Genomic DNA, 25,258 nt, shown 5'->3' with positions numbered 1-25,258 from the left:
TCCATCATATCTAGGTTTTTTTGTTTGTTTTCCTATAAGCAGTGAGAGGTAACAGGCATACCTCAGAGATATTATGTGCCTGGTTCCAGACCACCACAATAAAGTGAATATTGCAATAAAGGGAGTCACATGAATTTTTTGGTTTCCCAGAGAATATAAAAGTTATGTTTTCACTATACTGTAGTCTATTAAGTGTGCAATGGCATTATATCAAAAAAAAGCAGTGTGTACGTATTTTAGTTAAAAATATTTTATAGCTAACAAATGCTAACCATCATCTGAGTCTCCAATGACTCATAATCATTTTGCTGACAGAGGGTCTTGCTTCGATGCTCATGGCTGCTGACTGATCAGAGTGGTAACTGCTGAAGGCTGGGGGTGCTATGGCAGTTTCTTAAACAAGACAACAACAATGAAGTTTGCTGCACCGGTCGACTCTTCCTTTCATGAACAATTTCTCTGTCGCATGTGATGCTACTGGATAGCATTTTAGCCACAGCAGAGCTTCTTTCAAAATTGAAGTCGGTTCTCTCAAGCCCTGCCACTGCTTTATCAACTAAGTTTATGTAATACTCTAAGTCCTTTGTTGTCATTTCAAAAATCTTCACATCATCTTTATCAGGAGCACATTCCATCCTAAGAAAACACTTCTTTTGCTGATCGTAAGAAGCACCCCCTCATCCATTCAATTTTATCCTGAGATGCAACAATTCAGTCACATCTTCAGTTTCCACTTATAATTCTAGTGCTCTTGGTGTTTCCACCACATCTGTACTTTCTCCACTGGAGTCTTGAACCCCTCAAAGTCATCCATGAGGGTTGGAATCAACTTCTTCCAAACTCCTATTATTGTTGCTATTTTGACTTCTTTCTGAATCACAAATGTTCTTAATGGTATCTAGAATGGTGACTCCTTTCCAGGTTTTCAATTTACTTTGCCAACATAGATCAGATAAATCACTATCTATGGCAGCCACAGCCTTATGAAATGTATTTCTTAAATAATAAGACTTGCAAGTTGAAATTACTCCTTGATCTGTGTGCTGCAGAATGGATGTTGTGTTAGCAGGCATGAAAACAACATTCATCTCACTGTACATCTCCATCAGAGCTTTTGGGTAACCAGGTGCACTGTCAATGAGCAGTAATATTTTGAAAGGAATCCTTTTTTTATGAACAGTAGGTCTCAAAAGTGGGCTTAAAATATTCAGTAAACCATGCTGTAAACAGACGTGTTGTCATCCTAGCTTTATTCCACTTACAGAACATAGGCAGAGTAGATTTAGCATAATTCTTAAGGAACCCGAGGATTTTTGGAATGGTAAATGAGCACTGGCTTCAAATTAACATCACCAGCTGCATTAACTCCTAATAACAGAGTCAGCCTGTCCTTTGAAGCCTGGCATTGACTTCTCTCTACTGTGTTTCCCCGAAAATAAGACCTAGCTGGATAATCAGCTCTAATGTGTCTTTTGGAGCAAAAATTAATATAGGACTGGGCATAATAATATAATAAATATAAAATAATATAATATAATATAATATAATATAATGTAATGTAATGTAATGCAATACAATACAATACAATACAATACAATACAATACAATACAATACAATACAATACAATACAATACCAGGTCTTATATAATATAATGTAATATAAGACCGGGTCTTATATTAATTTTTGCTCCAAAAGATGCATTAGAGCTGATTGTCTGGCTCTAATAGCCAGACATAGAAACACGGTAGCTATGAAAGTCCTAGATGGCATCTTTTTCCAATATAAGGCAGTTTCATTCACATTGAAAGTCTGTTGTTTAGTGTAGCCACCTTCATTAATTATCTTAGCCAGATCTTTGGGTAACTTGTTGCAGCTTCTACGTCAGCACTGGCTGCTTCACCTTGTACTTTTACGTTGTGGAGATGGCTTCTTTCCTTAAATCTCATCAACCAACCTCTGCTAGCTTCAAACTTTTCTTTTACAGCTTCCTCACCTCTCTCAGCCTTCATAGAATTGAAGAGAGTTAGGGCCTCACTCTGGATTAGGCTTTCGCTTAAGGGAATGTTGTGGCTGGTTCGATCTTCCATCTAGACCACTAAAATTTTCTCCACATCAGCAATAAGGCTGTTTTGCTTTATCATTCATGTATTCACTGAAGTAGCACTTTTAATTTCCTTCAAGAACTTTTCCTTTGCATTCACAACTTGGCTAACTGTTGATTTAGCACAAGAGGCCTAGCTTTCGACCTATCTTGGCTTTCAACATGCCGTTCTCACTAACCTTAATTATTTCTAGATTTTGATTTAAAGTTAGAGAACATGTGACTCTTCCTTTCACTTGAATACTTAGAGGCCATTGTAGGGTTATTAATTGGCCTAATTTCAATATTGTTGTGTCTTAGGGAGGCCTGGAGTCACCACAACAATTATAATACTAACGAAAAAGTTTGAAATATTGGGAGAATTACCAAAATGTGAGCAAGATATAAAGTGAGCAAATGCTATTGGAAAAATAGTGCTGAAAGACTTGCTGGAAGTAGGGTTACCACACCCCTTCAATTTGTAAAAACACAGTAAAGCTAGGTATGCCTGTATATCCCAAATCACCCCTTATTTGTAGAGTCCTACAGCTCCATCTTCCTCCCTGGAACTGCTTTGACCAAAGTTTAAGAGTCTCATCCCAAGGTCTGGTACCACATTTTGGACTAGAGATCAGATTATCACAGCTGAGACAAATTTCAAATCCAAAGAAGAGCAAATTAACGAAATGGATGTAAAGATGAGAAGCTTTGCACATTTTTTTTTTTTTGAGTAAAAACTTTATTCTTTGATCAAGGAATGGAGAAGCAAGAGTTCATGCTCTAATGGTACCTTCTCTTAAGAAATTACTGAAGAATATTTTAAAAATTCAAGAATAGGAAATGGGATTTCCATAATTTGGTTGTGAGTTTCACCGGTATACTACTAGGAAGAAAAAAAAAACACACAAAAAACAAGAAATACACAAGCTCCCTGGTCCCACATGACAGATTTCATGTTTGTTTCCTTTGTATTTCTGCTTACACAGGCTGCAGGTGTGCCTGTGGGGCTGTCTTGTCAGGCTGACCCTCTTGGACAGCAGAGCACAACGCCTAAATCTCCTTCCTCATCTGCAAACCCAGTCATAATAATCCCCGAAAGCAGCTGAGGATGCGGTACAGAAGTCCCCCACATCCTTAGGAGAGCAGTCCCACAGCCTCAGCATACAATCTGGTATTTTATTCCTTCTGCGTTATCATTTATCCTTATTTCTATTATAGTCTTAATGTCCAATATTCCTTCGAGTGAATTAAGTGTTTAAATAGCCATTCCTGCCTTTTATTTAATATATGAAAAATTATAGAAAAGTAATGCTGCAAGAAACATCTTTGAACTTCCATTTGTGGGCTCATTTCCTTGGGACAGGGCAAAGCCCATGGGGTGGGGGGGGGAGGCCTTCTCAGACTCAGACCCACAAGATTGTCACAGGCCACACCTTGTACCCATTTACTGAGGACTAGCACAAGAACAAAACTTGCTGGTTGTACTTGCAACAGTCCACATAGGAGATAATGTGGACTTAACACCCTGACTTAGAGCCCTTATTCCTAAGGGGAGCCAATATTTTGATAGCTCCTTTGGTTCCCCATAAGGGACACATCTAGCACAAAAGCCACTGTGTTCCATGAAGCCCAACTATGGGGGTCATCAGGTACTCACAGCCCTCCGTATCCAGATACAATTACCAACTAGGAGTGAGTTTGCCACAAGCAGTGCTGCCCAGCAACAGAGATGACAGTCTGCTTTTATCGGGGTCCCAGGGAAACAGCTAGAAAGTTAACCAAAAGTCAAATTCTCATACAGGGGAAAAAGTGTTCTGTTAATCTTAACTCACAGATATTGTTTAGGAATGGGATTACTACGTCGAAAGTATTAACATTTTCATAACTTCTGCTAATTCATTTTCCTAAAGGACATTCCAAATTTATACTGCAGTGATTAACAGTATAAATGAGAAAGATGACAATTTTACTGAGACAAAGAAAATCTGAATGAAAAGATATTTCCAGTAGGAAGAGGTATGTAAAGGTATAAATTCTTCCCTATTTAAGCAATTCCAAAAATTTGGGGGCAATTTGATGAAATAATTCTAACTTTAGTCATACAAATAAACACATAATAGTCCCTCCCATTCCTCCCAAAGAAAAGTAATGACAGGGGACTTGCCTTAACAGTGTGGGGCTGGAATAGGACTAAACAGAGACTTTGTAAATGAACAATCTGGACAAATATAGCATATAAAATTCAATGGCAAAAAAATGAACAATTCCTAAGTGGTGGAAACCAGAAAAATTTTGGTGAGAATTAACATCCCTACACCTCATCTTCCACAACAGATTCCAAAGGAGTAAAAACTTAAACACATAAAGGCTATGCATGAAGTTGAAAGAGATACACAATATTAGCAGGTTTTTCCTGGGTGGTGGTGTTAAGTACAAGTTATTAGGTTGGTGCAAAAGTAATTGCGGTTTTTGCAATTATTTTTTAACATTTTAAACAGCAATTACTTTTGCACCAACCTAATAGAAAATGTAGGTAGGAGAAAGAGGCGGTATAAAGCCTAAACAGCAGTATAAGGAAAGAAGAGATATTTCCAGTAGGGGTGGAAAATCTGAGGGGTGGGAGGGAGTCCATAGTGCCCACAGAAAAAGCTCAAAACTAGCTTTGATTAACTGCCTCCAGCCACGCATCTGTTTTTTGTAACAACAGATGACAAGAGGTGGTCTGCAGCAAGATAAGGATCTGAGTCAACAGACCTCATGTGGAAGAGCATGCACCACTTCTTCCACTAAATCAATATGTAACTCCCTCACCTCACCCAGCAAACTAAGTCCTCAGGACAAGAGAGCTCTCGCTCTCGTGCTCTCTCATTCTCTCTGGCCCTCACTCTCTGTCTTTCTGTTTCTCTCTCTCTCTCTCTCTCTCTCTCTCTGTCTCTGTCTCTGTCTCTGTCTCTGTCTCTTTCTCCCCCTCTCCCCAACCTCGGCTAGGCCCGTTCTCTTCCCCGAGCACGTATCACTAATACCAGGGGCCTAGGCTTCTCTCTCTCTGCCTCTCCCATCTTGGCTAGGCCCGTCATCTTCCCTGAGAATGCATCACTAATAAGCCCTGCTTGCATATTAATCAGCAATGCTGACCTTTGATTCTTCACTGCTTTGGCAAGAAGAACCATGACTCCAGTAACAGTGGGATCACAAATAGTTTTGTGTTCTTTATACTCACTTATTATAATCTTTAGAGGGGCACATTACCTTTAAACTCAAAAGGCTATTTCCATTTTTGAGAAATATGGTAACCTGTTGATATTGCAAATAAGTTTTATGATTACAAAAATATTCCTTGCTCATCATGAAAGACAAACTACACATCAATGTAGATTTTCATTTTCACTTAGGGCTTGCTAAACAGTCAGGGGTTGCTGCAAATGGTACTCAACAGCTGATCTGAAGAAATCCCACATCAGGTCTCACCAGGACGTTGATGGCTTTAAACTGGCAAAAGTTAAGAGCTATGTTTTTTTTGGTTTGTTTGTTTTCTGGTTTTGTTTTTTTTTGGTTTTTTTTTTTTTTTGTACTAAATCTTGTCCAGGATCAAGAATGGGACACTTGTTTCTAGAAAAAAGCAAAACTTCTGCAGAACTTTTGTTACAAGAAGCTGCCCAAGCAGTAGAGCTGTTAAAATTTCCACTGGCAGTTTTTGCTTTCTGTTACCCACTTCTATCACCATTTTCATGGATTTCTGAAGACTGAAATTACCTCTTTAAATTCTACAAAGTTAGAAATTTCTAACTGGAAAACAGTTCTCTAATGCACAGACCACTTCTTTTTACAGGAGAAAACGAAGCAGGCAGAGCAGAAATAAAGAAACAAGTTGCTGTATACAAGGCCCCTGACCCATTCCTTGGAAATGAACATTTCAGATAACATCCATTAATCTGGTTACATATGAGTATCTCCTAAAACCTTTCTAGAATAAGGTATATTCATGACAAATTTCCTTCCTGTTAGCTCTCTCAATGTTAGAGACCTCGACTTAATGTTAGGTCTCTGAATGCTAGGTCTCAGAGACCTTGATTTACAGACAGAGTCTGCTGGCCTGCACCTGCAGACAGAGCCAAACTTGCGATAACAGAAAATGCCACAAAACAGCTACTGGCTTGCAGGCAGTCAGCATTTTCTGTCAGCACAGCTCCTATAAAATCCTCCTCACCCCCTCCTTCGGGGCTGCAAGTCTCCTTTAGGTGTGCAGCCTGCACTGTAGGGGTCTTTGCTCAGTCCAATATACTTTTCTCTCTTACAATAAAAACTTCCACGCACGTTCCTTGACCAACTGACCTATCACTTCTTTCTGGTATCACATCAAACCTCATCAGTGTGCTCTAGATTGAGTTCCTTGGAAGAACAAGTATTTTTGGAGCAAACACTAACAGTATTCTATGCTGAATTGATTTTTTCCCTCAAGGATGTTTCTTGTGTAATAAATCAAAACCTAGAATTTCCCTCCATTATCCCGGAGTTATCACTTTCCTTATTTCTGAAGCAGAGATGCCAAATGACCACATAGGCAAACATAATAGGGAAACATCAAGCAGGTAAAAAGGCCAGGGAAAATGCTGTGCAAGGGTCTAGGCTGGGCATGGTTAGTGAGGGAAGAAAGCACCTGACAGAGAATGCAAATGGGGCAATGAGAACAAAGGACTGATGTAGGAAAAATGAGAAGAGTCGGGAAGTGGTAGGAAGTTCAAAGTTCTGGGCCAGTGGGGCCATTTCAAAGTCTGAATTCTTGGAGTAGAACAATTTTGCATGGTAATCAGAAATACACAATGACTATGCTCAAGTAGAAGTCAGGTTCTATAGGGAGTTGCAGTATCAAGGAACTGAAAGCAAAGTTTTTGCAAAGTCATCAAGATAACAGTGTAAAACACAGGGAATTAAACTGAACCAGGTGTTTATCATGTCCAAGGTCACACAGCAATTCAGTGGCAGAGCTGGAATTATCAGGTGTCAGTCCAGGCCCCAACAGTTAACCATGCCATTCTGCAATACCAGCTCTCACCACAAAGTGGATTCTGATTCACCAGGTGTGGGGAGCAGAACTCCATTAGGCATTTTTAAAAGTTCCCTCTGGCAACTGAGGCGCATGCACCAGGCTTGGAAACCACTAAGAGAGATCAATAACTGCTGTTCTGATTTACATGTGTGTCTAATGTGCATATGTAACGATGGTACTAAATATCTGAATAAACGCTAATGGTTCAACAAGGCTGAGGCAGTTAAACCAATTGCCTTTCTACAGTCCATTAACATTTTTCACTTGCTTGGTGTTTCCAAGTTGCCTACCTATGAACACCTAGATCTTAACCAAAACGATGACTTTTCTGTTGCCATGCCCCCCATCTACCACCTCCAATTAAAGTACTGAATTTTAGAAAGTTCATGTAAGTACTAAGGAATGAAGCAAAGACAAAAAGCCACTCACAATTTCATCTCCTAAGAAGCGATCACTATTAGCATCAGGGTGTAAGTCCTTCTAGTTTTCCTGCAAGTGACTGAGATTATAGTGTTTAAATTTTGCATTGTTTTTTCTACACTGAATATCTTCCCATGTTATTAACACTGAGGTTGCATGATATTTCAGCATATGGTTAATTCCACTCCTTTCCTTGTTATATAAGCACACAGTTGTTTTTAATTATGAGATGAACCTATGTATATCATCTGTTATCATAATCTGATCAGATTCACAAATGTGCTATTACTCAGCTAAATAGTACAGATATTTTAGAGGCTCTTGAAACATACTGACAAATAATTTTCCAGAATAGTTTCCACCCCTATCAGCAATGAACTCGTATTTTCCATTTCACCATACTCCAGCTATCATTTGCACAAGTCATTGTTAATCATATACAGACACATCTCAAAGACATTGCAAGTTCGGCTCCAGACCACTGCAATAAAGCAAGTATCTCAATAAAGTGAGTGTGGGGGCAGAGCCCCAGAAAGTAGTTTCCAGGCTCTCGGCCTCACATAGACAGGTGCTGGCTCAGGTAGTAAATGGCCAACTGTGATTGCATGGCCATCAGCTGTGGCTAGTTGGCCGTCAGCTGTAACCAGTGAGCCATTGGCCACTAATATAACTGCTGTGGCTATGCTAGGAAGAGAGGGAGAAGAGAGAAAGAATGGGGGCTAGCAAGAAGATGGCGGCTGTGCTGGCAAGTGTGGATGGCGGTTTGCGGACAGTGTGGATCCAGCCTCCATTGAGAGTATAGTGCCGCCAGAGAGAATATAGTGGTATGACTCCCCCATCTATGGCTCCGTGGGTGTTCCTTTTTGGCCTCACCATATCCTGTGTTCTTGTGTAGGGAGCGGGAGCAGAGACCCTGCAGGCCACCCTGTATGACGCCCTGCATGACAAATGGCGCAGCGAGCAGGGTCTCCCGCATGACAGTGAGTAATAATCTTTTTGCTGGTTGAGGATCTGGCCTTCAATTTGTAAAAAACACATCTGTCAGGCACAATAAAATGAAGTATGCCTGTAGGTAGAAATGAGGGTTGACTGGTTCCATCTGCGCTTCTTAAGATAAGTAGTCAAACATTTTAAACATGTATCTTTCAGTTGTCTAACGGTCTTGCCGGTTTTATCTACCAGAATGTGATTTACTGCACATTCTAACTATAGCATTGGGAAGGAAGCATGTGGGGACAGAGCCCCAGAAAGCAGTTTCCAGGCTCTCGGCCTCACATAGAAAGGTGCTGGCTCAGGTAGTAAATGGCCATCAACTGTGAACTGCATGGCCATCAGCTGTGGCTAGTTGGCCGTCAGCTGTAACCAGTGAGCCATTGGCCACTAATATAACGGCTGTGGCTACACTAGCAAGCAGAGATTGCTGGTAGAAAATGGGGGCTGGCAAGAAGATGGTGGCTGAGCCTGCAAGCAGAGCAATGAGGGTTGAGAATTGTGTGGCTCCTGTTTCCTGTGTCTCCAACCCAGCCGCCAGCGAGAGTATAGTGGTATGACTCCCCTATCTATGGCTCTGTGGGTGTTCCTTTTTGGCCTCACCATGTTTTGTGTTCTTTGTGGGGAACGGGAGCTGAGAGCCCACAGGCTGCCCCGCATGAAAAAGCATCAAAGAGACACAGATTTCAGAGGTAGCAGGCTTCTGAGCAGATTCAAAGGCACCATTCTAAACTTTTAACTAGTATGAAACATCTCCAAGGCTTTTTCTTCCAAGATTCTGTGCTCTGTACCTGAACATTACAGAAGACCCAGCAGTCATCTTGCCTTCAAAACTGATGAACTTCAAGGCTCAGACTGAGGTAGGCAAGCAACACTGGCTGATGAAGTTTTGGGTGTTACAGGGGTGAGACCAGGAAGGCATTTGAAGTCATACACACACACACACACACACACACACACACACACACACACTACTATGCTGGTTGTCAAGCTGAACAGTAGTATCTGTTGTAGGCAGATCTTTTTTTTTTATAAAATTTTTATTGGGGACTATTGGGGAACAGTGTGCTTCCCCAGGGCCCATCAGCTCCAAGATGTTGTCCTTCAATGGCAACCTTGTTGTTGAGAGCTCGCACTCTAACCAACTGTGCCATCCAGCCACCCGGCAGATCTTTTTTTAATTTTCCAAAATGAGGAATCAGATTAGGGGCCAAACAGTGGACGAGCACAGCCTATTAAACAGCAAGAAATAAACACCACTTAACTGAACACGCTCTGTGCTAGGTAATGCACTACAGATTTTACTGAGGTCATTCATTTAATCCCCACAACAAGCCCAGAAGATCAAATTCTCATTTAACAGACAAGAAAATAGAAGCTCATAAGTGGTCACTAGGTTTCTAAAAATATTCAGATGTGAGACTAGAGCCCTAGACTGATTACAAAGACCCTCATCTCAGCCACTACGTTGGGTGATCACCAAGATCAAAAAAGGCACTTCATGCTTCAAAATAAAAGATGGTGAGATGATGAGCACAGAAAAAACAAGACTGGCAGACGAGTTGATAACTAAGGCTGAGTGACGCGTACGTAACACTATTCTATTCTTACTATTGCACATATTTGTACATATTTGAGATTTTACATAAAAATTGTAAATGCAATTCATACTTTTAACAAACTCAGAATATTTGTAAGAAAAAATCAAGACTGTGTAAGTTTAGGGGCGGCCGGTTAGCTCAGTTGGTTAGAGCGTGGTGCTGATAACACCAAGGTTGCCGGTTTGATCCCCGTATGGGCCACTGTGAGCTGTGCCTTCCTTTGAAAAAAAGGGAATGTATAAGTTTATTTCCATTAATAAAAATACTATGACAAACGTACTCCAGATTAACGCTTGATAAGCACCTTTGGTTATCTGTAATAATCTGCCTCTGGTGGGAAGGCAAGCAAGATTAAGTCTTGCCTCCATAGAAATCTGAGGTTAGAAACACCTAGTTAGAAACACCTAAAAAGAGGGCCTTTCTGATCATGAAATGAATAGAACTCTTAAAGCCCCAGGACTACCAACCAATTAGAGTCACATTAATCTTATATTCATTCATTAAATAAATATCAAGGGCAAGAACAGACATTAGACGATAAGCAGAAATCACATAAACTGCAAAAGTAAAACATGACTGTGATAAAGACATGTTAAATTTATTTTAAGGGTAAAACCTTGGCTGGGAGTTACGGAAGAATTCTTCCAGGAAGAACTGACTGAACCTGGATCTGAAGGAGGAAAGAGAGCAAAAGAGTTTTCCTGGCAGAAAGGATAGCACATGCAAAAGCCTTGTTGTAGGAGGAACAAAAATCTGGAGGAGGTTATGAACTGATCACACGGGTAGGTCAGAGAAAGAGGATTTTCATGCAGTGGTGTCCGTACTGTGAGCCCTGCCTGCCGTGGGTGGGGAGATGGTGCTAGAACAGAAGGAGACCCTATGGTGGACCTGAGGGGAGGCTGCTATAAATTTCAGGCAAGGATGAGTACTCCAGAGTAGTGGTGAAAGTGGAAGCAAATGGATGCGTTTTAAGGTGTGAAGTAAAGACAGACAGCATCAAGTTACGGATTGGATTGGTGAGGGTACAGGCAATGAGGAAAGCGCCGAGGAAGTTGCGTAGGTCTATGTCTCATGCAACCAAAGGGTCTTTTGGATTAGGGAATCCTAAAAAAGAGCCAGGAGTTTTTTTGGAAGGGAATTACATTTGAAGTGACCTTGACACACAAAGAAGACATGGTCTTTACTCAATTAAATATGTGTTTTATTTTGGTTAATGTTCAAAATGTCTTTGAATGGTAAATGTATAACTGAGTAGAGGATAGATATGGACCAAAACACAAATAAAGGATCTGAGTAATAGGTACCTTTCACTGTAGGAAAAACCCAGTAAAAGCCAAGATATTTTGGGTGGGGCTAAGCTGTGACAAACCCAGAGTGGAACCTGCCAAAACAGGGAACTCATACCTGGAACATAGGTGGCTGCAGACAGAGAGCAAGTCCTGTGGCATTTCTTGTCTTGCTGAAGCAGTTTGTACTCTGGAAAGTTCAAGAACCAGTGCTTTTACAGACTCAAGGATGTGGTATGGAACATGTATTTTGAAATTCACATTCAACTACTTCCCTCTTATAGTCTACAGGGATTTCCAATACTAGGAAAAATATGAGCTCAGTTAAATTTTATCATATTCCCCTTTCCTCCAATACTTGAAGGCCTGGAGTAATCTTGCAATCAAATCTATTTTTAAAAGATACGATTGTATTTAGTTATATCTTGTTTCACTGTTAACTGAGGGAATGCTTGTCTGTGCTAGGATTTCATGACTTAGGTTTAGATGCCTGTGCTAAAACGGGAATGTCAGCTTTCACCAGACATGGAGGGCAGTGCAAAGAATAACAGATGGCTGACCTTGCCTTCCAGAGGTTTGCTGTCTGGTAGGCAAGAAGACATAATCACTGCACAGGGAAATATAAATACAGAGTACTTTAAGAGTAGCAGAGCAAGAGAGAGAACACTATCAGCAGAAATACTGACAGTTTTCAAAAGTAAGACTAAACACCTGTACATGCAATGCCTAAAGAGCACTCAGTGTGTCAAAACAAATTGGTTAGGGGGCCGGCCCGGTGGCTCAGGCTCCGTTAGGAGCTCCATACTCCTAACGCCGAAGGCTCTGAAGGCTGCCGGTTCGATTCCCACATGGGCCAGTGGCATCAAGCACAATGTTGCCAGTTCGACTCCTTGACTCCCATAAGGGATGGTGGGCTCCACCCCCTGCAACTAAGATTGAACACAGTACCTTGAGCTGAGCTGCCGCTGAGCTCCCGAATGGCTCGGTTGGAGCGTGTCCTCTCAACCACAAGGTTGCGGGTTCGACTCCCACAAGGGATGGTGGGCTGCGCCCCCTGCAACTAGCAACTGCAACTGGACCTGGAGCTGAGCTGTGCCCTCCACAACTAAGACTGAAAGGACAACAACTTGACTTGGAAAAAAATCCTGGAAGTACACACTGTTCCCCAATAAAGTCCTGTTCCCCTTCCCCAATAAAACATTTAAAAAAACACTAATTGTTGAGGATGTTTCACTTGTTTTCAATTTCTTACAAACTTGAGAGGAGTTCCTAGGAACTGAAATGAGAAAAAGCAAGAGTGGAATGTCAGGTTGGGGAAGCAGTGGACGTCAGAGAGACGAGAAAGAGTTGTCTGGGGCCAAGATAGTGGGGATGTGGGAGAAGCAAGAATTCACCAAGACTGGAGGCCTGAGAGGGCACACAAAAGCTAAAGCCCAGGCTACCATGGGCATGCCAGACAACCATGCGAGGGAGTTATGTAGTCCAACCTTGCAACACTTCTCCAGAATGTGCCTCATTTCCACCCCTCCTCCTTTGTACCCAGAATCCTGCTCATCTGGGAGGGGGTGAAGTGTAGGTAGTCTTGAGAGCCTGTCTTCCTGGACACCACTCCCACAAGCCCCAGAGCATCTGGGAGTTAGGGTGCCTTTTTAACATACTGAATCATGACTACCTGTTTATCTGCCTGTCACCCAGCTGGGGGAAGAGGAAGAGGCCAATTCTCCTTGAAGGCAGCCTTTCCTTCATCTCTGAATCCCCAGTTCCAGCAGTGCCTGTCACATGTCCCGGCTTGGTAAATAACTAGTGCTCAGACAGTGCACTCTTGGAGGCCAAGGAAGGGACCTGGAGCACAGCGCTCTTTCCTGGTTACATACACAGCTCTTGGGTGCTGATGCTCATTGTCTTCTTACAGGCTCCGCCCAGGACTTAGCACACGGCTAGTTAGCTCTTATTCAAATGAAGACATTGAGTCTCTTGCCCATCATGACACCTCATGTATGTCAATTAGTAGGAAAGGCTGGCTGAGTTCTGACCAGGGCAAAGCCTCTGAAGCAGACACAGTACTAAGTGTTGCCTATGCTCTCACTTAAAAGGTAGAGCCAGGCAGCCAGTTAGCTCAGTGGTCAGAGCGCAGTGCTCATAACACCGAGGTCGCCGATTTGATTGCCACATGGGTCAGTGAACTGCACCCTCCACAACTAGATTGAAAACAACAACTTGACATGGAGCTGATGGGTTCTGGAAACACACTGTTCCCCAATAAAAATTAAAAAAAAGAAAAGAAAAGTAGAGCCATTACTTCTTTGTGTGCAGTAATCTGTGGTCCTTAGCAATAAAGGCTAAAGGGAGTAAGCAAAAATCTAGAAGGATTATGCAAGACATGAAGAAATGCCTTTGGTACTCTCTTTTCCTCACGAAATTTAGATAATTTTTGTGGAAAGCCCTGCATCTCACTAGAGTTTACCATGGTCAAAAAGGGAAATTGGTACATGTTCACATCAAGGAGTGGCTAGACATCAGAATGCAGTTATGCTTGCTGTTACTTACCATAGCACAACTCAGTGCTATTAAAGCACTGCTGTCCCTTAGGTCTAGCCTGGTTGTAAGGCAGGTGAAAGGGAGCAGGAAGCAGATAGCAAGTTTCCCCACCCACCTGGGTATCAGCTTCTGCCACCAAGGGAGAACTGTCTGGCAAATGCAATGTTTGTCCATTCAGCTACAGCTCAGATGGCAGCCTCTTTCTTATAACTCAAGATAGACACAGAAAAGTAAGGTAACTTGTCTAAGGCCAGGCAGGCTAGTCATCTGCAGATCCAGGATTTGAATTAGGCAGTCAAGCTCCAGTGTTCTTGCCCTTAAATTGTTTTTCAACAAGAATCACTGGCTACTTTTCCAACATTCAAGTGTTTGCTGGGTATCTAAGTGCAAAGTACCAGGCCACATTCTACTTTATAGTTCTGCTTTGACTGTCTCATTCAAATTTGCTTAAGGAACTTGAGATCACAGCCCCCACGAAATGATAACCAGAAGCAGATACTCCCAAACTCTCAAAGAGGTGGCTAAACGGTATACTGAATACGAGGAAGAGAAGGATGGCTAGAAATTGCCTAAACAAGGCAATTTAAAGCCTACTCCCCTTCATGGGGAATTGCTAGAGCAGTGGGAAGACCACAGACTTTGGTGTCACAGCCATGGGTTCAAATCCCATCTCAAACACATTCAGTTGTGTGAACTTAAACATGCCTCTGCTTTCATGTGAAAAATGAGGATTCTTTACAAATGAGATAATGAGGAGAAAGCTCCTAACATTCCATCTGGCACATGAAATATATTCAGTAAGTGGTTAATATTACATGATGGCTTTTCTAACTGTGATGAAAAACTTGTACCTAGTCAACTAGTATTATTTCACCTTCCAAATCTCATTACTGCAGTCTCTTATATTAACTTTATGATATCTGCTATATCTATATGTCAACTCATTGAAATGTACCTGAGGTCCCAGCTATATTTCTTATATCACACATTCACTTATCATGTACTACCTGAAATTATAATGTGTATCAGCACATTGTGCCATATGTTAACAAACAACGCAGTGGAGAATCATATTTAGGATATGACTCTTATCAACTGAGGAAGATATATGGCCAATGCCAACAGCAGAAAAAGCAGAACTGAGAGGTGGGCATTGGATCACTAAGTGACTTACTCCCATACACCAATTTGAATTCTTGCCTCCACTTTTATTGTTTTGCAGTGACAGTATAGGCACATGAGTCCTAAGAGCATGGGTTACTGCTCACATGATCCTAACCCATGTTGGTTGGACCACCTCAGACAAAAATATCCTATGTTTTGACATTTTCTATGCCTTAATCAATTTTAAACATGTCCAATCACGGGTCTCAACTTTTTCAGGAACAGTGGTCACTAACTATGAACTAGGGGGTAAGCACACCTAGTTCAGTTCTAACACTTACTGAGTGTCCATTAAGTGTCAGTTACTGGACTGGATGTCGGGCTGAGCTACAGATAACTGCAAATACTTTTTACATCAAAGGAGATCATCAATTCGCTATAAGCTAAACAAAGCATTCTGTTTTGTAGCTTTTTAAAGATTAAACTAGAAAACCTCACTGGCCAAATTAAGCTGGCTATTTCACAACTCCCTACTGGACAAGGGGTTCTATATAATTCTACAGACAGTGAGGCCAGTTACAGAACAAAATCAAAGCACCTTAAATTCAACCATAATAGGTCCTTTAAAGTCACTTAATCTCGACTTTTTATTAGGAGAGATACTTCTTCCAGAACACTGATACATCCATCATCCAGTTTCTGCCTGAACACTAACAGTGATTATGAACTACCTTCTGTGCAGTATTCAATCTTCAGAAGCTGCAAAGTGACTTAGAGACACCCAGTCTCTCCATCACCAACCCCAACATCTTTGATTTTTCTCCACTCCTCTCCATGCAACATGGTTTCTAGACCCCTCAACTTACTGGTTACCTACCTCTGACTGGATTAAATTCAGTATATCTCTTAAAATGTCTGCCTCTTTGTACAAGTATCACCTATTACCAAAACATGTTGATGCCGTAAGAATATCACCCAAGGACAAAAAAGGATGACTGATTTTTTTACAAACCTCTAAAAACTTACACAGCTTTGAAGTTCTCATTTGCACTTGTAGGTACCATTAGCCTTAGTAGTCATTATAATTGTCCTGGTACTGTACTGACATTGGGGTAAGCTTCACTATAATGCCAACCCTCAACTGGTTAAGACCATGCACTCCCAAAGGGGTGACATTAACAATGGTTAGTGGCCCTTTAGAAGGTACACTATATAAATGGATATACACAATATATTTGTGGTATTACAGTTTCACTGGGGCAGGGAAGACAATTAAGGAGAAAATGTCTAAAAAGGCCCAGGGGGGTGGAAGGGAGATGCAGTAATGAAAAAAGGTTGAGAAATGCTGGTCTAGAGCTGTGCTGACCTATACTGTAGTTACTAGTCACAGATGGCTATTTAAATACAATTAAATGAAATCAAGTACAGTTCGCCAGCCATACTAGCCACCTGTGCAGATATACAACATTTCCATCCTTACAGAAACTTTTAGTGTATAGTGCTGGTATAAACAATTCTGAAGCATTTTACTAGGATTAAAATATAGTCCTCAAACATTTCAAATCTCAATTTATGGCTAATACTCATTATCCAGTCTATCCTCTTTCATTCTTGAAAACACAGTAAAGATATTGGTTCTTCAATGGCAAATGTTAGGTATTATGTAACATCTAAATTTTTCATTAGACTACTACAGCACAGCAATGATATCATAATTATTTAAAAATATTTGTAGCCATTTGCCTTAGCAGAACAGAGGACTCCAAACACTATACTAGGTCTTTTACAACCCACTGAGACTGAGGTTCAGTTAACTATTTACAAATCACTGGCTTACAGGAATGAGGTAAGCACAGGAACAAAGGACGTTGAAATTAAAGCACGCAATATTGTTAACAATATAATGAACACTAAGGAGCACAAACTGATCGCACTGATCAACAGGAACAGTGTTTAGAGATTCCTTGCCCGAGTGAAGTGTAGTAACAAAGAGTTAATTAAAATTAAAATCCTTCTCTGATTAGGTGCTAGTGATAGTTTAGATGGTTTCATCAGATTGGAGAAGGTCCTCTTTAGGAATTGTATGCAATTTTGTAGGGCAGTTCCATGAATTTTATCTTAAGTACTCTTATAAGAACCATGGTGCACTGAGGTGTTTCATATGGCTACATTTATATTCCAAAACAATTTCTTCCTGATTACTTCCTGAAACAAAATGCCAAAATAAAAGAAATCCAGTCAGGTAAATAATAATGTCTCCATACTTGGAATTTTTTTAAAGCTCCAAAACAAGCATAGCAAATAATGCAAAATGTAGTATCATGCCTGCCTAGGTTAGATGCCAAAAGTTAATTCACACCATTCAAGGAGTACATTAACAGAGTGTTCTCAAATAGGGAAGTACAGGTAATGTGGTATAGTACTGCTGCTAAGAAAAAAGGAAAGAAGTCAAAGAGGCAAGGGTTATGAGTTATGAGGTGTGAACAACAAATATGGTGAATGCTGCTGCCAAGTGCCATCCAATGGAAAGGCAGGGATCTTCAATACGCAAAGCGGCATGTTGAACCTTAGTAACAGTGTAACAAGTTTCAACTTGTTCGGTGCAGTCAGTTGGGTGTGAGCTATGGTTGAGGTGTGTGAATTACAGGTCATGAACAACACATTAACATGAAATGGGCAAATGGTTTCATCCTCCATCATGACAATGCTCTGTGTCATACATCACTTCTGGTATATGGCAATTTCTGTCAAATAAAAACATTACAGTGTGTCCTCATCCACCTTATTCACTGGATCTGGCACCGTGTGACTTCTGGCTCTTCCCCAAAGTCAAAATGACCATGAAAGGTAAACATTTTGAATAGATTCAGGACATTGAGGCAGACACGACAGTGCAACTAAAGACACTCATGAAAGAGGACTTCCAGAACTGCTTCAGAAAGTGGCAAGAATGATGGGATAAGTGTGTTCAAAGTGAGGGAGAGTATTTTGAGGGGAATTAATGGCAATGTATCTTTTACTGTAATGAATTTTTTAAAATTTAAACATTCACCGTATTTTTTGATCACACTGTGTATTAGTAGGAAAGCAAATGTGTCTTTTCCCCTCCTAGGGTAAAAACAGTGAAGACTAATGGAAGACAGATTCAACAAGAGCTCAGCAAGTCAAACAATGTTCAAATGAGGGTAAAGTGGAGAGCCTTACTAAAGCCAGGCAGACTACCAGTTGCCATCTTAACACAAGTTGAGGCCAAAGGCCAGGCTACAAATGTCAAGGCTGCATTACTGCCACCTCTCAGCGCCAGCACTCCTGATAATCTCTAATCAACAGGCCCCAACCAGGATTTTCCCTGCATGGCACCTATCCCTCAAACTTTTAAATGAAGGGCATAAAAAGGACTTTCAATGCCTGCTGGGTTTCCAGGGTATCCAAGAGCCATTTCGTCCCAAAGGTGTTCCAACTGTAAGACTGAATTGTTTCTTCAGAAAGGTGAACTGCAATTTAGACTTCTGCACCATCACTCCACCGCAACTGCCCTACCCTCTTCAAATTATAAGGTCAAGGAATAATAGTTTCAGGTCAAGATGGTTGAACAGGTAAACGCTGTGCTTGCCTCCTCTCATTACAACATCAAAATTACAACTAAATTACAGGACAACCATCATTGAGAATCGCCTGAAGTCTAGCTGAAACTGAAGCTCTACAACTAAGGATATAGAGAAGCCACCTTGAGACTGGTAGCAAGAGTGGAGACATGGAACAGCTGGTCCCACACCTGTGTGTGACCATTAAAAAGAGAGAGGAATATCTTGGATGCAGAGGTCCTCCCTGAAGAGCGAGGATTCCCCAGCACAGGGTTCCACTGCTGTGGAGAGCAGCAGTCCCCCTAACTTCTGGCTGTGAAGACCAGCGGAGATTGTAGATTAGTGAGAAAAAGGATGGCTGGATTCCCTGGCACTCCTCTAAGAGCCCACACACCACATTAGCTGACAGAGTCACGCACGCTGAGCTCCATCATGGGGGTAGCAGCTTGAAAGTTACCAGGGACACACAGGAAAAAACTGAGTTATCTGGCTTCAGGGCCAGAGCTGGAGGGGCAGCTTTCTCCCAGATAGAGGAGCTGGAGGAAGTCATTGTTGCTTTGTTGAGCCCTCCCCACTCCCAGTGGGCAGACAGAGGCAGCCACCATATCTGAGTCTCCATCAACCTGGCAACATGGTTCATTTATCCCCTACCTTCCATGGTCGTGATCCTGAGACCCTGCCAAACTCAACTTTTAGGCATGCCCAAGTTGCTTCCTGTGGCTTTTCCTACAGTACAACCAAAGGCTCATGCTGCAGACTTTCTGAAAATCTCTCAAAGGTTAAAATAATCCAAACAAGTAGAATCTGGTTTTGGTGTGTCCCAAACCTCTTGCTGAGCCTGGCATTAGCAATAGCTGGTCTCAGTTCGTAGCTTGGCCTCCCGAGGCACCTCCAAGCCCAGAGCAGGTGGTGGCCGCCTGCAGATTGCTTTGTGGCTCATGCCAGGTGGCACTGGACAGGGCACACCTGAGGCTAAACTTGGCCTGTGGTAGGGTCCCCTGCAGAAGGCCAGGGGCTACCATGCGGTAGCCAGCTTTGGACAAATTAGAAGTATCACTCGGCCACCTCCAAGGATGAAACGCCCAAAGAGCAGACTCAGCAGGCACCAGAGCCCAGCGAAAGCAAATCTTGCTCTATACAGTCAGGCCCTGTACAAGAGCTCCTCCACTGTAGTCACAGCCAGTCCTCATAACCAATCAGACCGAGGGACAATCCCTTCCATTGACATGCAAACAGCAACCAAGTCTCAACTACAATAGGAAGGCACAAAAAATCCACACAAGAGATACACCTGGAGCACCCAGATCAGGTGACTAGGGAGACTATGCCACTGGGCACCCCAGGACACCTACAACGTAAGGCCATTCTACTAAGACCAGGAGGCATAGCAGCCCTATGTATTATATAGAAACAAACACAGAAAGAAGTAAAAATGAGGAGAAAAACATGTCCCAAATAAAAGAAGAGCACAAAACTCCAGAAAAAGAACAAAATGGAGACAAGCAATCTACCAGACTCAGGGTTCAAAACACTGGTTATAAAAGGAAGCTCAATGATCTCAATGAGAACTTCAACAAAGAGATAGAAAACATAAAATGGAGATGAAAAAAAAAAAAGACCACATAAAAATGAACCAGTGAGAAAGAATATGATAACTGAAATTAAGAATACATTAGAGGGAATTGACATTAGATTAGATAAGGCGAGGATCAAATCAACGATTTAGAACACAAGGAAAGAGAAAACACCCAATCACAACAAGGGGGAAAAAGATATTTTAAGGGACCTGTGTGACAACAGCAAGCGTATCAACATTCACATAATAGGGGTACCAGAAGGAGGAGAGAGACAGCAAGGAATTGAAAACCTATTTGAAGAAAGAATGACTGAAAACTTCCCTACCCTGATGGAGGAAATAAACATATAAGCCCAAGAATTGCAGAGAGTCCCAAACAAGATGAACCCAAAGAGGCCCATAAAAAGACATTGTAATTGAAATGCCAAAGGTTCAAGACAAAGAGAGAATCTTAAAAGCAACAAGAGAAAAGAGCTCGCATGAGGCAGCTGATTTCTCAACAGAAACTTTGCAGACCAGAAGGGATTGGCATGAAATATTCAAAGTGATGGAAATCAAAGACCTACAATCAAGATTACTCTACCCAGCAAAGGCAACATTTAGAATCAAAAGACAGATAAAGATCTCGCCAGACATGAAAAATGTAAAGGAGTTCATTACCACCAAAACAGTGCTACAAGGATTGTTAGGAAGACTTCTTTGGGGGGGGGGGGGGGTCCAAAATATAAACAATAAGATGGCAATGACTATCACCAATTACTTTCAATGTAAATGGGTTAAATATGCCAATCAAAAATAGGGTGGCTGAATGGATAACAAAGAAAAAAAAAAACCCTTACATATGCTGCCTACAAGAGAGTCACTTCAGATCGAAAGATAAAGACTGAAGGTAAGTGGATGAATATTTCATGAAAATGGGAATGAAACAAAAAGCTGGAGTAGCAGCACTTAACACCAGACGAAACAGACTTTAAAACAAATGCTATAATAAGAGACAAAGAGGACCCAGTAATCTCACTTTGGGGTATTTATCTGAAGAAACCCAAAACACTACTTGAAAGGGACACATGCATCCATATGCTCACTGAAGCATTATTTACAATAGCCGAGATATGGGTTAACCTGGGTGTTCATCAATGGATGAGTGGATAATGATGAGGTGGTCCATATACACAATGCAATATTATTCAGCCATAAAATAAAGAAATCGGGGTGAGCCAGGTGGCTCAGGTGGTTGGAGCGCCTCGTTCCTAATACCGAGGTCGCTGGTTCGATTCCCACATGGACCAGTAAGCTGCGCCCTCTACAGCTAAGATTGTGAACAATGGCTCTCTCTGGAGCTGCCATGGGCTGCTGTGTGCTGCCATGAGTGGCCAGTGGTCAACCTGAGTGGCCGGCGGACAGCGTGAGTGGCCAGCAGCCGGCAAGAGCTGCCGTGAGCAGTCAACCGACAACTGGCGACTGACTGCCTCAGCCGGGGTGAGTGCAAGGCTCATAATACCAGCATGGGCCAGGGAGCTCTGTCCTACACAACTACACTGAGAAACAACAGCTTGAACCGGAGTGGGGCGGGGGAAGGCGGAAGAAGGGGGGAAAACAAAAAAACCCAATAAAGATAGTTTAACATCAAGTGTAACAACATTCCCATAACAGCAGTACCAAAAGAAGAGAGAGAGCAAGGGATCAAGTACCTATTTGAAGACACAACGACAGAAAACTTCCCTAACCTGGTGAAGAAAATAGACATACAAGCCTGGGAAGTGCAGAGAGTCCCAAACAGGATGAACCCAAAGAGGCCCACAAAAAGACACATCATAATGAAAATGACAAAGGTTAAAGACAGACAGAAAATCTTAAAAGCAGCAAGAAAAAAGCAATTAGTTACCTACAAGCAAGCTCGCATGAGACTGCTGATTTCTCAACAGAAACTTTGCAGGCCAGAAGGGAGTAGCAGGAAACATTGAGTGATGAAAAGCAAGAACATACAACCAAGACTACTATAACCAGCAAGGCTATCATTTAAACGAGGAGAGATAAATAGCTTCCTAGACAAGAAAAAGCTAAAGGAATTCATTACCACCAAGCCAGTATTACAAGAAATGTTAAGGGGACATCTTTAAGAATAAGGGGAACAACAAACAAAAAAAGATAAAAAAATACGAATAAAATGGTAATGACTATGTACCTATCAATAATCAATTTAAATGTAAATGAATTAGATGTTCCAATCAAAAGACATGGAGTAACTGAATGGATAAGAAAAAAAGACCCATATATATGTTGTATACAAGAGACTCATCTCAGATCGAAAGACTCACAGACTGAAAGTAAAGGGATGGAGAAAGAATTTCAAGCAAATGGAAATGAAAAATCAGACAAAACAGACTTTAAAACAAAATTGTAATAAGAGACAAAGAAAGACATTACATAACGATAAGGGTTCAATCCAAAAAGAGGACATAACCCTAGTAAACATCTATGAACCCAATATAAGAGCACCTAAATATATAAAACAAATATAGCCTGAAATAAAGGAGAGATCAACACCAACACAATTACTGTGGAGGACTGTAACACCCCATTGACACCAATGGACAGATTTCTGGGCAGAAAAATCAAAAAGGAAACAGCAGCCTTAAATGACACACTAGACCAGGTGGATTTAATTGATATTTGTAGAGTATTTCACCCCAAAGCAGCAGAACATACATTCTTTTTAAGTGCATATGGAAAAATTTCCAAGACAGACCACATGTTGGGCCACAAAACAAATCTCAATAAACTGAAGAAGACTGAAATCATATCAAAGCTTCTTTTCTGACCACAATAGCATGACAAAAGAGAACAACTACAAGAAGAAAACAGAAAAACACACAAAAGACATTGAGGCTAAATAACATACTACTAAAGAATGAATGGGTTAATGATGAGATCAAGGAAGAAATCAAGATACTTTGAGACAAATGAAATGACAACAGAATACCTAAAATATATGGGATACAGCAAAAGCAGTCCTCAATAGAGAAATTCAGAGTAATGCAGGCCTACCTGCGTTAAAGAAGTAAGAAAATCTCAAGCAGACAATCTAAATTTACAGCTAAGGGAACTTGAAAAAGAACAGCAAACAAAGCCCAAAGTGAGTACAAGAAAGGAAATAGAGGCTAAAAAACAAAACAAAACAACAAAAGATCAATGAAATTAAGATCTGGTTCTGGGGCGGTCAGTTAGCTCAGTTGGTTAGAGTGCGGTGCCCTTAACAAGATTGCCGGATCAATCCCTACATGGGCCACTGTGAGCTCCGCCCTCCACAACTAGACTAAAACAACTACTTGACTTGGAGCTGATGGGTCCTAGAAAAACATTTAAAATAAAAAGTTTGAGACGTCATCAAAATGGTGGCGTTAAGCGAGCCTCTGTAAAGCTCCCCTGGAATTTACAACAAATCGAACAACAATAACTCCACAAAGGACTCCCTGCACAGCAGACAGGCAAGACGAAGAGGCCCACTACTGAACTCACCTACAAGTGGGAGAATCACGCAAGAGGGGGAGGGAAGGGAGAAGTGAGGAGACGGAGGGGGGAGCGGGCGCATGATGCAGACCTAGCTCAGTGCTCCAGGCTCGCTGCATCCTGGAACTACCGCAGCTGCGGGAGAGGGAAGAACTCGGACTGCTAGGGCTCCGCCAGGGCTCCACAGGGCTGAGGGGACAGCATATAACACGGCTGAACCCAACGCTCACGGCAGAGACTTCGCAGAAAAGACTGAGGGAAGAAGGCTGAAAACGGTAGTTTAAGCCCTCACTGCCGCACAGAGAACAGAAGCCATAGGCACTGAGACTAGCCGCCCCCTCCTTACCCTCCCAGAGCTCGCCCCACCCCCACCTGCCCGGTGCTAGAAGCAGAACAGTAGCAGTGTCAGATCAAAAGAACAGAATATTTGCAGTTCTGAGAACTGTGGACCGCAGACACAGATTCGCAGCCCAACTAGTTCCGGCAAAGGGGAGGGAGCTGTGGCAGCAGAACCCGCTGTGGTGGTGGTCACCGCCATTGCTCTGGACCACCTCTCACTACTCACCCCGCCTCTGGCCCCACCTACCTGGGCGGATCCCTGCAGGAGTAAACAGAACTGCTGAAACACACGGGCTCTGAATCTGGTGCAGGAAGAGCTTTGGAACTTCAAAAACTCTCCGCATACCCACACGGACACTGCGCCCTGTGACCCAGGCGAACTATTAACAGAGGAGAAGCCCGTCTCCCAGGGAATCCCCCCATTGTGTGAGAAGCTGGAATAGTGCAGAGAAAACATAGCACTACCATGTGAGAGAGAGAAAAGAAAAAGGCTGCAATCGGAGAAAAAAAAACACATTCTACCAACAAGTACTGGAAAACAAAAGAAAGACCTCTTCCTATTAACCTGTTGCAGAAGCCACTCCTGTAGATGTCTAGGAAGAGAAATAATAAATCAGTAATGGCCATGAATAACCAAGGCAAAAAGACAGCTCAGAAAGAAAGTGAAAAGTCTCCAGAAAAGGAACTTAAAGATACGGAAATATGTGACTTAAATGACAGAGAATTCAAGATTGCAGTTCTGAAAAAACTCAACGAGATGCAAGAAAACACAGAAAGGCAGTTTAATGAACTCAGAAACACAATCAAAGAACACCATGAGCATATTATGAAAGAGATTGAAATTTTAAAAAAGAACCAAATAAAATTTCTGGAGATTAAGAACTCAATAGAAGAAATTAAGAACGAAATAACAAGCTTAGGTAGTAGAGTTGACCAGATGGAGGAAAGAATCAGTGACATCGAAGATAGAAACCTGGAAATGAGATAGATGGAAGAAGAAAGAGACTTGAAACTTTAAAGAAATGAAAGAACTCTACAAGAACTTTCTGAATCCATCAGAAAGAGCAATATAAGAATAATGGGCATACCAGAAGGAGAAGAAAGAGAGAAGGGAACAGAGAATATATTCAAACAAATTGTCGATGAGAACTTCCCAAACTTGTGGACAGAACTGGATCCTC

At 41.7% G+C, this 25,258-nt stretch overlaps 1 protein-coding gene across 2 annotated transcripts in view; it reads right to left on the bottom strand.

Moving 5' to 3' along the window:
• The window catches only part of RAB7A (RAB7A, member RAS oncogene family), a 100,226-nt gene that overhangs the window by 22,066 nt on the left and 52,902 nt on the right, over positions 1-25,258 (bottom strand). The window contains exon 2 of one of the 2 annotated variants that reach the window (XM_074340486.1): positions 11,545-11,616. The exons of the other annotated variant lie outside the window; for it this stretch is intronic. The gene's annotated coding sequence lies outside the window, so the exon portion shown is untranslated. The remainder of the gene's footprint in view (positions 1-11,544; positions 11,617-25,258) is intronic. 2 annotated transcript variants of the gene reach the window in all.

This window comes from Rhinolophus sinicus, linkage group LG09 (genome assembly GCF_036562045.2).
Source record: "Rhinolophus sinicus isolate RSC01 linkage group LG09, ASM3656204v1, whole genome shotgun sequence".
In the NCBI taxonomy this organism is placed as follows: domain Eukaryota; kingdom Metazoa; phylum Chordata; class Mammalia; order Chiroptera; family Rhinolophidae; genus Rhinolophus; species Rhinolophus sinicus.
Note: the sequence above shows the minus strand (reverse complement) of the source record. Positions and strands in the feature narration are given on the sequence as shown.